Here is a 14,905-nt window from a genome sequence, read left to right as displayed (position 1 = left end):
CAACTCAATAGATTCTACCTTCCTGTAACGTTTCTGCCTGATTGGACCTTGTTTTCACACAAATGAACCCAGAATGGTGTGAAAATGTGCTTCGTGCAACATAATTCTGGGTGCCATTTAAAAACCATAAGTGCTAATGACTCCATTCCTTTTTGTGGTTGTAGGGGCTGTTGATTGGAGTACACTAAAACAAATCTGATCTCTCTAGGACATTCAGAAGCCAAGTTATAAGCCCACAAATGTGTAACTGGACTACCTCTTTAAATTGACACCAGATCCGGTGACCTTTGGGACATGGTTTGACCCCTTATAGGAATGTGCGATCATCATGAAACATTCAGATCACTTACAACTCAATAGATTCTACCGTCTTGTAAGGTTTCAGCCTGATTGGACCTTGTTTTCACACAAATGGACCCAGAATGATGTGAAATTGTGCTTTGTGCAAAATAATTCTGGGTTCCATTTACAAACCATAAGTGCTAATGACTCCATTCCTTTTTGTGGTTGTAGGGGCTGTTGATTGGAGTACACTAAAACAAACCTGATCTCTCTAGGACATTCAGAAGCCAAGTTATAAGCCCACAAATGTGTAACTGGACTACTTCTTTAAAGTGACACCAGGCCCGGTGACCTTTGGGACATGGTTTGACCCCAGATAGGAATGTGCGATCATCATGAAACGTTCAGATCACTTACAACTCAATATAATCTACCTTCCTGTAACGTTTCAGCCTGATTGGACCTTGTTTTCACACAAATGAACCCAGAATGATGTGAAATTGTGCTTTGTGCAACATAATTCTGGGTGCCATTTAAAAACCATAAGTGCTAATGACTCCATTCCTTTTTGAGGGTGTAGGGGCTGTTGATTGAAGTACATTAAAACAAACCTGATCTCTCTAGGACATTCAGAAGCCAAGTTATAAGCCCACAAAGGTGTATCTGGACTACTTCTTTAAAGTGACACCAGGCCCGGTGACCTATGGGACATGGTTTGACCCCCTATAGGAATGTGTGATCATCATGAAACGTTCAGATCACTTACAACTCAATAGATTCTACCTTCTTGTAACGTTTCAGCCTGATTGGACCTTGTTTTCACACAAATGAACCCAGAATGATGTGAAAATGTGCTTCGTGCAACATAATTCTAGGTGCCATTTAAAAACCATAAGCGCTAATGACTCCATTCCTTTTTGTGGTTGTAGGGGCTGTTGATTGGAGTACACTAAAACAAACCTGATCTCTCTAGGATATTCAGAAGCCACGTTAAAAGCCCACAAATGTGGAACTGGACTACTTCTTTAAATTGACACCAGATCCGGTGACCTTTGGGACATGGTTTGACCCCCTTAGGAAAGTGCTATCATCATGAAACGTTCAGATCACTTACAACTCAATAGATTCTACCTTCCTGTAATGTTTCAGCCTGATTGGACCTTGTTTTCACACAAATGAACCCAGAATAACGTGAAATTGTGCTTCGTGCAACATAATTCTGGGTGCCATTAAAAAACCATAAGTGCTAATGACTCCATTCCTTTTTGTGGTTGTAGGGGCTGTTGATTGGATTACACTAAAACAAACCTGATCCCTCTAGGACATCCAGAAGCTAAGTTATAAGCCCACAAATGTGTAACTGGACTACTTCTTTAAATTGACACCAGATCCGGTGACCTTTGGGAAATGGTTTGACCCCCTTAGGAAAGTGCTATCATCATGAAACGTTCAGATCACTTACAACTCAATAGATTCTACCTTCCTGTAACGTTTCAGGCTGATTGGACCTTGTTTTCACACAAATGAACCCAGAATGATCCGAAATTGTGCTTCGTGCAACATAATTCTGGGTGCCATTTACAAACCATAAGTGCTAATGACTCCATTCCTTTTTGTGGTTGTAGGGGCTGTTGATTGGAGTACACTAAAATAAACCTGATCTCTCTAGGACATTCAGAAGCCAAGTTATAAGCCCACAAATGTGTAACTGGACTACTTCTTTAAAGTGACACCAGGCCCGGTGACCTTTGGGACATGGTTTGACCACCTATAGGAATGTGCGATCATCATGAAACGTTCAGATCACTTACAACTCAATATATTCTACCTTCCTGTAACGTTTCAGCCTGATTGGACCTTGTTTTCACACAAATGAACCCAGAATGATGTGAAATTGTGCTTTGTGCAACATAATTCTGGGTGCCATTTAAAAACCATAAGTGCTAATGACTCCATTCCTTTTTGAGGGTGTAGGGGCTGTTGATTGAAGTACATTAAAACAAACCTGATCTCTCTAGGACATTCAGAAGCCAAGTTATAAGCCCACAAATGTGTAACTGGACTATTTCTTTAAATTGACACCAGATCCGGTGACCTTTGGGACATGGTTTGACCCCTTATAGGAATGTGCGATCATCATGAAACATTCAGATCACTTACAACTCAATATATTCTACCTTCTTGTAACGTTTCAGCCTGATTGGACCTTGTTTTCACACAAATGGACCCAGAATGTTGTGAAATTGTGCTTCGTGCAACATAACTCTGGGTGCCATTTACAAACCATAAGTGCTAATGACTCCATTCCTTTTTGTGGTTGTAGGGGCTGTTGATTGGAGTACACTAAAACAAACCTGATCTCTCTAGGACATTCAGAAGCCAAGTTATAAGCCCACAAATGTGTAACTGGACTACTTCTTTAAATTGACACCAGATCCGGTGACCTTTGGGACATGGTTTGACCCCTTATAGGAATGTGCGATCATCATGAGACGTTCAGATCACTTACAACTCAGTAGATTCTACCTTCTTGTAACGTTTCAGCCTGATTGGACCTTGTTTTCACACAAATGGACCCAGAATGATGTGAAATTGTGCTTCGTGCAACATAATTCTGGGTGCCATTTAAAAACCATAAGTGCTAATGACTCCATTCCTTTTTGTGGTAATGGGGGCTGTTAATTGGAGTACTCTAAAGCAAACCTGACCTCTCTAGGATATTCAGAAGCCAAGTTATAAGCCCACAAAGGTGTAACTGGACTACTTCTTTAAATTGACACCAGATCCTGTGACCTTTGGGACATGGTTTGACCCCCTTAGGAAAGTGCTATCATCATGAAACGTTCAGATCACTTACAACTCAATAGATTCTACCTTCCTGTAACGTTTCTGCCTGATTGGACCTTGTTTTCACACAAATGAACCCAGAATGATGTGAAAATGTGCTTCGTGCAACATAATTCTGGGTGCCATTTAAAAACCATAAGTGCTAATGACTCCATTCCTTTTTGTGGTTGTAGGGGCTGTTGATTGGAGTACACTAAAACAAATCTGATCTCTCTAGGACATTCAGAAGCCAAGTTATAAGCCCACAAATGTGTAACTGGACTACCTCCTTAAATTGACACCAGATCCGGTGACCTTTGGGACATGGTTTGACCCCTTATAGGAATGTGCGATCATCATGAAACATTCAGATCAATTACAACTCAATAGATTCTACCGTCTTGTAACGTTTCAGCCTGATTGGACCTTGTTTTCACACAAATGGACCCAGAATGATGTGAAATTGTGCTTTGTGCAAAATAATTCTGGGTGCCATTTACAAACCATAAGTGCTAATGACTCCATTCCTTTTTGTGGTTGTAGGGGCTGTTGATTGGAGTACACTAAAACAAGCCTGATTTCTCTAGGACATTCAGAAGCCAAGTTATAAGCCCACAAATGTGTAACTGGACTACTTCTTTAAAGTGACACCAGGCCCGGTGACCTTTGGGACATGGTTTGACCCCAGATAGGAATGTGCGATCATCATGAAACGTTCAGATCACTTACAACTCAATATATTCTACCTTCCTGTAACGTTTCAGCCTGATTGGACCTTGTTTTCACACAAATGAACCCAGAATGATGTGAAATTGTGCTTTGTGCAACATAATTCTGGGTGCCATTTAAAAACCATAAGTGCTAATGACTCCATTCCTTTTTGAGGGTGTAGGGGCTGTTGATTGAAGTACATTAAAACAAACCTGATCTCTCTAGGACATTCAGAAGCCAAGTTATAAGCCCACAAAGGTGTAACTGGACTACTTCTTTAAAGTGACACCAGGCCCGGTGACCTATGGGACATGGTTTGACCCCCTATAGGAATGTGTGATCATCATGAAACGTTCAGATCACTTACAACTCAATAGATTCTACCTTCTTGTAACGTTTCAGCCTGATTGGACCTTGTTTTCACACAAATGAACCCAGTATGATGTGAAAATGTGCTTCGTGCAACATAATTCTAGGTGCCATTTAAAAACCATAAGCGCTAATGACTCCATTCCTTTTTGTGGTTGTAGGGGCTGTTGATTGGAGTACACTAAAACAAACCTGATCTCTCTAGGATATTCAGAAGCCACGTTAAAAGCCCACAAATGTGGAACTGGACTACTTCTTTAAATTGACACCAGATCCGGTGACCTTTGGGACATGGTTTGACCCCTTATAGGAATGTGCGATCATCATGAAACATTCAGATCACTTACAACTCAATAGATTCTACCTTCTTGTAACGTTTCAGCCTGATTGGACCTTGTTTTCACACAAATGAACCCAGAATGACGTGAAATTGTGCTTCGTGCAACATAATTCTGGGTGCCATTTAAAAACCATAAGTGCTAATGACTCCATTCCTTTTTGTGGTTGTAGGGGCTGTTGATTGGATTACACTAAAACAAACCTAATCCCTCTAGGACATCCAGAAGCTAAGTTATAAGCCCACAAATGTGTAACTGGACTACTTCTTTAAATTGACACCAGATCCGGTGACCTTTGGGAAATGGTTTGACCCCCTTAGGAAAGTGCTATCATCATGAAACGTTCAGATCACTTACAACTCAATAGATTCTACCTTCCTGTAACGTTTCAGCCTGATTGGACCTTGTTTTCACACAAATGAACCCAGAATGATCCGAAATTGTGCTTCGTGCAACATAATTCTGGGTGCCATTTACAAACCATAAGTGCTAATGACTCCATTCCTTTTTGTGGTTGTAGGGGCTGTTGATTGGAGTACACTAAAACAAACCTGATCTCTCTAGGACATTCAGAAGCCAAGTTATAAGCCCACAAATGTGTAACTGGACTACTTCTTTAAAGTGACACCAGGCCCGGTGACCTTTGGGACATGGTTTGACCCCCTATAGGAATGTGCGATCATCATGAAACGTTCAGATCACTTACAACTCAATATATTCTACCTTCCTGTAACGTTTCAGCCTGATTGGACCTTGTTTTCACACAAATGAACCCAGAATGATGTGAAATTGTGCTTTGTGCAACATAATACTGGGTGCCATTTAAAAACCATAAGTGCTAATGACTCCATTCCTTTTTGAGGGTGTAGGGGCTGTTGATTGAAGTACATTAAAACAAACCTGATCTCTCTAGGACATTCAGAAGCCAAGTTATAAGCCCACAAATGTGTAACTGGACTATTTCTTTAAATTGACACCAGATCCGGTGACCTTTGGGACATGGTTTGACCCCTTATAGGAATGTGCGATCATCATGAAACATTCAGATCACTTACAACTCAATATATTCTACCTTCTTGTAACGTTTCAGCCTGATTGGACCTTGTTTTCACACAAATGGACCCAGAATGATGTGAAATTGTGCTTCGTGCAACATAACTCTGGGTGCCATTTACAAACCATAAGTGCTAATGACTCCATTCCTTTTTGTGGTTGTAGGGGCTGTTGATTGGAGTACACTAAAACAAACCTGATCTCTCTAGGACATTCAGAAGCCAAGTTATAAGCCCACAAATGTGTAAGTGGACTACTTCTTTAAATTGACACCAGATCCGGTGACCTTTGGGACATGGTTTGACCCCTTATAGGAATGTGTGATCATCATGAGACGTTCAGATCACTTACAACTCAGTAGATTCTACCTTCTTGTAACGTTTCAGCCTGATTGGACCTTGTTTTCACACAAATGGACCCAGAATGATGTGAAATTGTGCTTCGTGCAACATAATTCTGGGTGCCATTTAAAAACCATAAGTGCTAATGACTCCATTCCTTTTTGTGGTAATGGGGGCTGTTAATTGGAGTACTCTAAAACAAACCTGACCTCTCTAGGATATTCAGAAGCCAAGCTATAAGCCCACAAAGGTGTAACTGGACTACTTCTTTAAATTGACACCAGATCCTGTGACCTTTGGGACATGGTTTGACCCCCTTAGGAAAGTGCTATCATCATGAAACGTTCAGATCACTTACAACTCAATAGATTCTACCTTCCTGTAACGTTTCTGCCTGATTGGACCTTGTTTTCACACAAATGAACCCAGAATGATGTGAAAATGTGCTTCGTGCAACATAATTCTGGGTGCCATTTAAAAACCATAAGTGCTAATGACTCCATTCCTTTTTGTGGTTGTAGGGGCTGTTGATTAGAGTACACTAAAACAAACCTGATCTCTCTAGGACATTCAGAAGCCAAGTTATAAGCCCACAAAGGTGTAACTGGACTACTTCTTTAAATTGACACCAGATCCGGTGACCTTTGGGACATGGTTTGACCCCCTTAGGAAAGTGCTATCATCATGAAACGTTCAGATCACTTACAACTCAATAGATTCTACCTTCCTGTAACGTTTCAGCCTGATTGGACCTTGTTTTCACACAAATGAACCCAGAATGATGTGAAATTGTGCTTTGTGCAACATAATTCTGGGTGCCATTTAAAAACCATAAGTGCTAATGACTCCATTCCTTTTTGTGGTTGTAGGGGCTGTTGATTGGAGTACACTAAAACAAACCTGATCTCTCTAGGACATGCAGAAGCCAAGTTATAAGCCCACAAATGTGTAACTGGACTACTTCTTTAACTTGACACCAGATCCGGTGACCTTTGGGGCATGGTTTGACCCCTTATAGGAAAGTGTGATCATCATGAAACATTCAGATCACTTACAACTCAATAGATTCTACCTTCTTGTAACGTTTCAGCCTGATTGGACCTTGTTTTCACACAAATGGACCAAGAATGATGTGAAATTGTGCTTCATGCAACATCATTCTGGGTGCCATTTACAAACCATAAGTGCTAATGACTCCATTTCTTTTTGTGGTTGTAGGGGCTGTTGATTGGAGTACACTAAAACAAACCTGATCTCTCTAGGACATTCAGAAGCCAAGTTATAAGCCCACAAATGTGTAACTGGACTACTTCTTTAAAGTGACACCAGGCCTGGTGACCTTTGGGACATGGTTTTACCCCCTATAGGAATGTGCGATCATCATGAAACGTTCAGATCACTTACAACTCAATAGATTCTACCTTCTTGTAACGTTTCAGCCTGATTGGACCTTGTTTTCACACAAATGGACCCAGAATGATGTGAAATTGTGCTTCGTGCAACATAATTCTGGGTGCCATTTAAAAACCATAAGTGCTAATGGCTCCATTCCTTTTTGTGGTTGTAGGGGCTGTTAATTGGAGTACTCTAAAACAAACCTGACCTCTATAGGATATTCAGAAGCCAAGTTATAAGCCCACGAAGGTGTAACTGGACTACTTCTTTAAAGTGACACCAAGCCCGGTGACCTTTGGGACATGGATTGACCCCCTATAGGAATGTGTGATCATCATGAAACGTTCAGATCACTTACAACTCAATAGATTCTACCTTCTTGTAACGTTTCAGCCTGATTGGACCTTGTTTTCACACAAATGGACCCAGAATGATGTGAAATTGTGCTTTGTGCAACATGATTCTGGGTGCCATTTACAAACCATAAGTGCTAATGACTCAATTCCTTTTTGTGGTTGTATGGGCTGTTGATTGGAGTACACTAAAACAAACTTGATCTCTCTAGGACATTCAGAAGCCAAGTTATAAGCCCACAAATGTGTAACTGGACTACTTTAAATTGACACCAGATCCGGTGACCTTTGGGACATAGTTTGACCCCCTTAGGAAAGTGCTATCATCATGAAACGTTCAGATCACTTACAACTCAATAGATTCTACCTTCCTTTAACGTGTCAGCCTGATTGGACCTTGTTTTCACACAAATGGACCCAGAATAATGTGAAATTGTGCTTCGTGCAACATAATTCTCGGTGCCATTTAAAAACCATAAGTGCTAATGACTCCATTCCTTTTTGAGGTTGTAGGGGCTGTTGATTGGAGTACTCTAAAACAAACCTGACCTCTCTAGAACATTCAGAAGCCAAGTTATAAGCCCACAAATGTGTAACTGGACTACTTCTTTAAATTGACAACGGATCCGGTGACCTTTGGGACATGGTTTGACCCCCTTAGGAAAGTGCTATCATCATGAAACGTTCAGATCACTTACAACTCAATAGATTCTACCTTCTTGTAACGTTTCAGCCTGATTGGACCTTGTTTTCACACAAATGGACCCAGAATGATGTAAAATTGTGCTTCGTGCAACATAATTCTGGGTGCCATTTAAAAACCATACGTGCTAATGAATCCATTCCTTTTTGTGGTTGTAGGGGCTGTTTATTGGAGTACACTAAAACAAACCTGATCTCTCTAGGACATTCAGAAGCCAAGTTATAAGCCCACAAATGTGTAACTGGACTACTTCTTTAAAGTGACACCAGGCCCTGTTACCTTTGGGACATGGTTTTACCCCCTATAGGAATGTGCGATCATCATGAAACGTTCAGATCACTTACAACTCAATAGATTCTACCTTCTTGTAACGTTTCAGCCTCATTGGACCTTGTTTTCACACAAATGGACCCAGAATGATGTGAAATTGTGCTTTGTGCAACATAATTCGGGGTGCCATTTACAAACCATAAGTGCTAATGACTCCATTCCTTTTTGTGGTTGTAGGGGCTGTTGATTGGAGTACACTAAAACAAACCTGACCTATCTAGGACATTCAGAAGCCAAGTTATAAGCCCACAAATGTGTAACTGGACTACTTCTTTAAATTGACACCAAGCCCGGTGACCTTTGGGACATGGATTGACCCCCTATAGGAATGTGTGATCATCATGAAACGTTCAGATCACTTACAACTCAATAGATTCTACCTTCTTGTAACGTTTCAGCCTGATTGGACCTTGTTTTCACACAAATGGACCCAGAATGATGTGAAATTGTGCTTCGTGCAACATAATTCTGGGTGCCATTTAAAAACCATACGTGCTAATGAATCCATTCCTTTTTGTGGTTGTAGGGGCTGTTTATTGGAGTACACTAAAAAAACCTGATCTCTCTAGGACATTCAGAAGCCAAGTTATAAGCCCACAAATGTGTAACTGGACTACTTCTTTAAAGTGACACCAGGCCCTGTGACCTTTGGGACATGGTTTTACCCCCTATAGGAATGTGCGATCATCATGAAACGTTCAGATCACTTACAACTCAATAGATTCTACCTTCTTGTAACGTTTCAGCCTGATTGGACCTTGTTTTCACACAAATGGACCCAGAATGATGTGAAATTGTGCTTTGTGCAACATAATTCGGGGTGCCATTTACAAACCATAAGTGCTAATGACTCCATTCCTTTTTGTGGTTGTAGGGGCTGTTGATTGGAGTACACTAAAACAAACCTGACCTATCTAGGACATTCAGAAGCCAAGTTATAAGCCCACAAATGTGTAACTGGACTACTTCTTTAAAGTGACACCAGGCCCGGTGACCTTTGGGACATGGATTGACCCCCTATAGGAATGTGTGATCATCATGAAACGTTCAGATCACTTACAACTCAATAGATTCTACCTTCTTGTAACGTTTCAGCCTGATTGGACCTTGTTTTCACACAAATGGACCCAGAATGATGTGAAATTGTGCTTTGTGCAACATGATTCTGGGTGCCATTTACAAACCATAAGTGCTAATGACTCAATTCCTTTTTGTGGTTGTATGGGCTGTTGATTGGAGTACACTAAAACAAACTTGATCTCTCTAGGACATTCAGAAGCCAAGTTATAAGCCCACAAATGTGTAACTGGACTACTTTAAATTGACACCAGATCCGGTGACCTTTGGGACATAGTTTGACCCCCTTAGGAAAGTGCTATCATCATGAAACGTTCAGATCACTTACAACTCAATAGATTCTACCTTCCTTTAACGTGTCAGCCTGATTGGACCTTGTTTTCACACAAATGGACCCAGAATAATGTGAAATTGTGCTTCGTGCAACATAATTCTCGGTGCCATTTAAAAACCATAAGTGCTAATTACTCCATTCCTTTTTGAGGTTGTAGGGGCTGTTGATTGGAGTACTCTAAAACAAACCTGACCTCTCTAGAACATTCAGAAGCCAAGTTATAAGCCCACAAATGTGTAACTGGACTACTTCTTTAAATTGACAACGGATCCGGTGACCTTTGGGACATGGTTTGACCCCCTTAGGAAAGTGCTATCATCATGAAATGTTCAGATCACTTACAACTCAATAGATTCTACCTTCTTGTAACGTTTCAGCCTGATTGGACCTTGTTTTCACACAAATGGACCCAGAATGATGTGAAATTGTGCTTCGTGCAACATAATTCTGGGTGCCATTTAAAAACCATACGTGCTAATGAATCCATTCCTTTTTGTGGTTGTAGGGGCTGTTTATTGGAGTACACTAAAAAAAACCTGATCTCTCTAGGACATTCAGAAGCCAAGTTATAAGCCCACAAATGTGTAACTGGACTACTTCTTTAAAGTGACACCAGGCCCTGTGACCTTTGGGACATGGTTTTACCCCCTATAGGAATGTGCGATCATCATGAAACGTTCAGATCACTTACAACTCAATAGATTCTACCTTCTTGTAACGTTTCAGCCTGATTGGACCTTGTTTTCACACAAATGGACCCAGAATGATGTGAAATTGTGCTTTGTGCAACATAATTCGGGGTGCCATTTACAAACCATAAGTGCTAATGACTCCATTCCTTTTTGTGGTTGTACGGGCTGTTGATTGGAGTACACTAAAACAAACCTGACCTATCTAGGACATTCAGAAGCCAAGTTATAAGCCCACAAATGTGTAACTGGACTACTTCTTTAAAGTGACACCAGGCCCGGTGACCTTTGGGACATTGTTTGACCCCCTATAGGAATGTGCGATCATCATGAAACGTTCAGATCACTTACAACGCAATAGATTCTACCTTCTTGTAACGTTTCAGCCTGATTGGACCTTGTTTTCACACAAATGGACCCAGAATGATGTGAAATTGTGCTTCGTGCAACATAATTCTGGGTGCCATTTAAATACCATAAGTGCTAATGACTCCATTCCTTTTGTGGTTGTATGGGCTGTTTTTTTGAGTACACTAAAACAAACTTGATCTCTCTAGGACATTCAGAAGCCAAGTTATAAGCCCACAAATGTGTAACTGGACTACTTCTTTAGATTGACACCAGATCCGGTGACCTTTGGGACATGGTTTGACCCCCTTAGGAAAGTGCTATCATCATGAAATGTTCAGATCACTTACAACTCAATAGATTCTACCTTCTTGTAACGTTTCAGCCTGATTGGACCTTGTTTTCACACAAATGAACCCAGAATGATGTGAAAATGTGCTTCGTGCAACATAATTCTAGGTGCCATTTAAAAACCATAAGCGCTAATGACTCCATTCCTTTTTGTGGTTGTAGGGGCTGTTGATTGGAGTACACTAAAACAAACCTGATCTCTCTAGGATATTCAGAAGCCACGTTAAAAGCCCACAAATGTGGAACTGGACTACTTCTTTAAATTGACACCAGATCCGGTGACCTTTGGGACATGGTTTGACCCCCTTAGGAAAGTGCTATCATCATGAAACGTTCAGATCACTTACAACTCAATAGATTCTACCTTCCTGTAATGTTTCAGCCTGATTGGACCTTGTTTTCACACAAATGAACCCAGAATAACGTGAAATTGTGCTTCGTGCAACATAATTCTGGGTGCCATTAAAAAACCATAAGTGCTAATGACTCCATTCCTTTTTGTGGTTGTAGGGGCTGTTGATTGGATTACACTAAAACAAACCTGATCCCTCTAGGACATCCAGAAGCTAAGTTATAAGCCCACAAATGTGTAACTGGACTACTTCTTTAAATTGACACCAGATCCGGTGACCTTTGGGAAATGGTTTGACCCCCTTAGGAAAGTGCTATCATCATGAAACGTTCAGATCACTTACAACTCAATAGATTCTACCTTCCTGTAACGTTTCAGGCTGATTGGACCTTGTTTTCACACAAATGAACCCAGAATGATCCGAAATTGTGCTTCGTGCAACATAATTCTGGGTGCCATTTACAAACCATAAGTGCTAATGACTCCATTCCTTTTTGTGGTAATGGGGGCTGTTAATTGGAGTACTCTAAAGCAAACCTGACCTCTCTAGGATATTCAGAAGCCAAGTTATAAGCCCACAAAGGTGTAACTGGACTACTTCTTTAAATTGACACCAGATCCTGTGACCTTTGGGACATGGTTTGACCCCCTTAGGAAAGTGCTATCATCATGAAATGTTCAGATCACTTACAACTCAATAGATTCTACCTTCTTGTAACGTTTCAGCCTGATTGGACCTTGTTTTCACACAAATGGACCCAGAATGATGTGAAATTGTGCTTCGTGCAACATAATTCTGGGTGCCATTTAAAAACCATACGTGCTAATGAATCCATTCCTTTTTGTGGTTGTAGGGGCTGTTTATTGGAGTACACTAAAAAAAACCTGATCTCTCTAGGACATTCAGAAGCCAAGTTATAAGCCCACAAATGTGTAACTGGACTACTTCTTTAAAGTGACACCAGGCCCTGTGACCTTTGGGACATGGTTTTACCCCCTATAGGAATGTGCGATCATCATGAAACGTTCAGATCACTTACAACTCAATAGATTCTACCTTCTTGTAACGTTTCAGCCTGATTGGACCTTGTTTTCACACAAATGGACCCAGAATGATGTGAAATTGTGCTTTGTGCAACATAATTCGGGGTGCCATTTACAAACCATAAGTGCTAATGACTCCATTCCTTTTTGTGGTTGTACGGGCTGTTGATTGGAGTACACTAAAACAAACCTGACCTATCTAGGACATTCAGAAGCCAAGTTATAAGCCCACAAATGTGTAACTGGACTACTTCTTTAAAGTGACACCAGGCCCGGTGACCTTTGGGACATTGTTTGACCCCCTATAGGAATGTGCGATCATCATGAAACGTTCAGATCACTTACAACGCAATAGATTCTACCTTCTTGTAACGTTTCAGCCTGATTGGACCTTGTTTTCACACAAATGGACCCAGAATGATGTGAAATTGTGCTTCGTGCAACATAATTCTGGGTGCCATTTAAATACCATAAGTGCTAATGACTCCATTCCTTTTGTGGTTGTATGGGCTGTTTTTTTGAGTACACTAAAACAAACTTGATCTCTCTAGGACATTCAGAAGCCAAGTTATAAGCCCACAAATGTGTAACTGGACTACTTCTTTAGATTGACACCAGATCCGGTGACCTTTGGGACATGGTTTGACCCCCTTAGGAAAGTGCTATCATCATGAAATGTTCAGATCACTTACAACTCAATAGATTCTACCTTCTTGTAACGTTTCAGCCTGATTGGACCTTGTTTTCACACAAATGAACCCAGAATGATGTGAAAATGTGCTTCGTGCAACATAATTCTAGGTGCCATTTAAAAACCATAAGCGCTAATGACTCCATTCCTTTTTGTGGTTGTAGGGGCTGTTGATTGGAGTACACTAAAACAAACCTGATCTCTCTAGGATATTCAGAAGCCACGTTAAAAGCCCACAAATGTGGAACTGGACTACTTCTTTAAATTGACACCAGATCCGGTGACCTTTGGGACATGGTTTGACCCCCTTAGGAAAGTGCTATCATCATGAAACGTTCAGATCACTTACAACTCAATAGATTCTACCTTCCTGTAATGTTTCAGCCTGATTGGACCTTGTTTTCACACAAATGAACCCAGAATAACGTGAAATTGTGCTTCGTGCAACATAATTCTGGGTGCCATTAAAAAACCATAAGTGCTAATGACTCCATTCCTTTTTGTGGTTGTAGGGGCTGTTGATTGGATTACACTAAAACAAACCTGATCCCTCTAGGACATCCAGAAGCTAAGTTATAAGCCCACAAATGTGTAACTGGACTACTTCTTTAAATTGACACCAGATCCGGTGACCTTTGGGAAATGGTTTGACCCCCTTAGGAAAGTGCTATCATCATGAAACGTTCAGATCACTTACAACTCAATAGATTCTACCTTCCTGTAACGTTTCAGGCTGATTGGACCTTGTTTTCACACAAATGAACCCAGAATGATCCGAAATTGTGCTTCGTGCAACATAATTCTGGGTGCCATTTACAAACCATAAGTGCTAATGACTCCATTCCTTTTTGTGGTAATGGGGGCTGTTAATTGGAGTACTCTAAAGCAAACCTGACCTCTCTAGGATATTCAGAAGCCAAGTTATAAGCCCACAAAGGTGTAACTGGACTACTTCTTTAAATTGACACCAGATCCTGTGACCTTTGGGACATGGTTTGACCCCCTTAGGAAAGTGCTATCATCATGAAACGTTCAGATCACTTACAACTCAATAGATTCTACCTTCCTGTAACGTTTCTGCCTGATTGGACCTTGTTTTCACACAAATGAACCCAGAATGATGTGAAAATGTGCTTCGTGCAACATAATTCTGGGTGCCATTTAAAAACCATAAGTGCTAATGACTCCATTCCTTTTTGTGGTTGTAGGGGCTGTTGATTGGAGTACACTAAAACAAATCTGATCTCTCTAGGACATTCAGAAGCCAAGTTATAAGCCCACAAATGTGTAACTGGACTACCTCTTTAAATTGACACCA

This window comes from Nothobranchius furzeri, chromosome 10 (genome assembly GCF_043380555.1).
Source record: "Nothobranchius furzeri strain GRZ-AD chromosome 10, NfurGRZ-RIMD1, whole genome shotgun sequence".
NCBI lineage: Eukaryota > Metazoa > Chordata > Actinopteri > Cyprinodontiformes > Nothobranchiidae > Nothobranchius > Nothobranchius furzeri.
Note: the sequence above shows the minus strand (reverse complement) of the source record.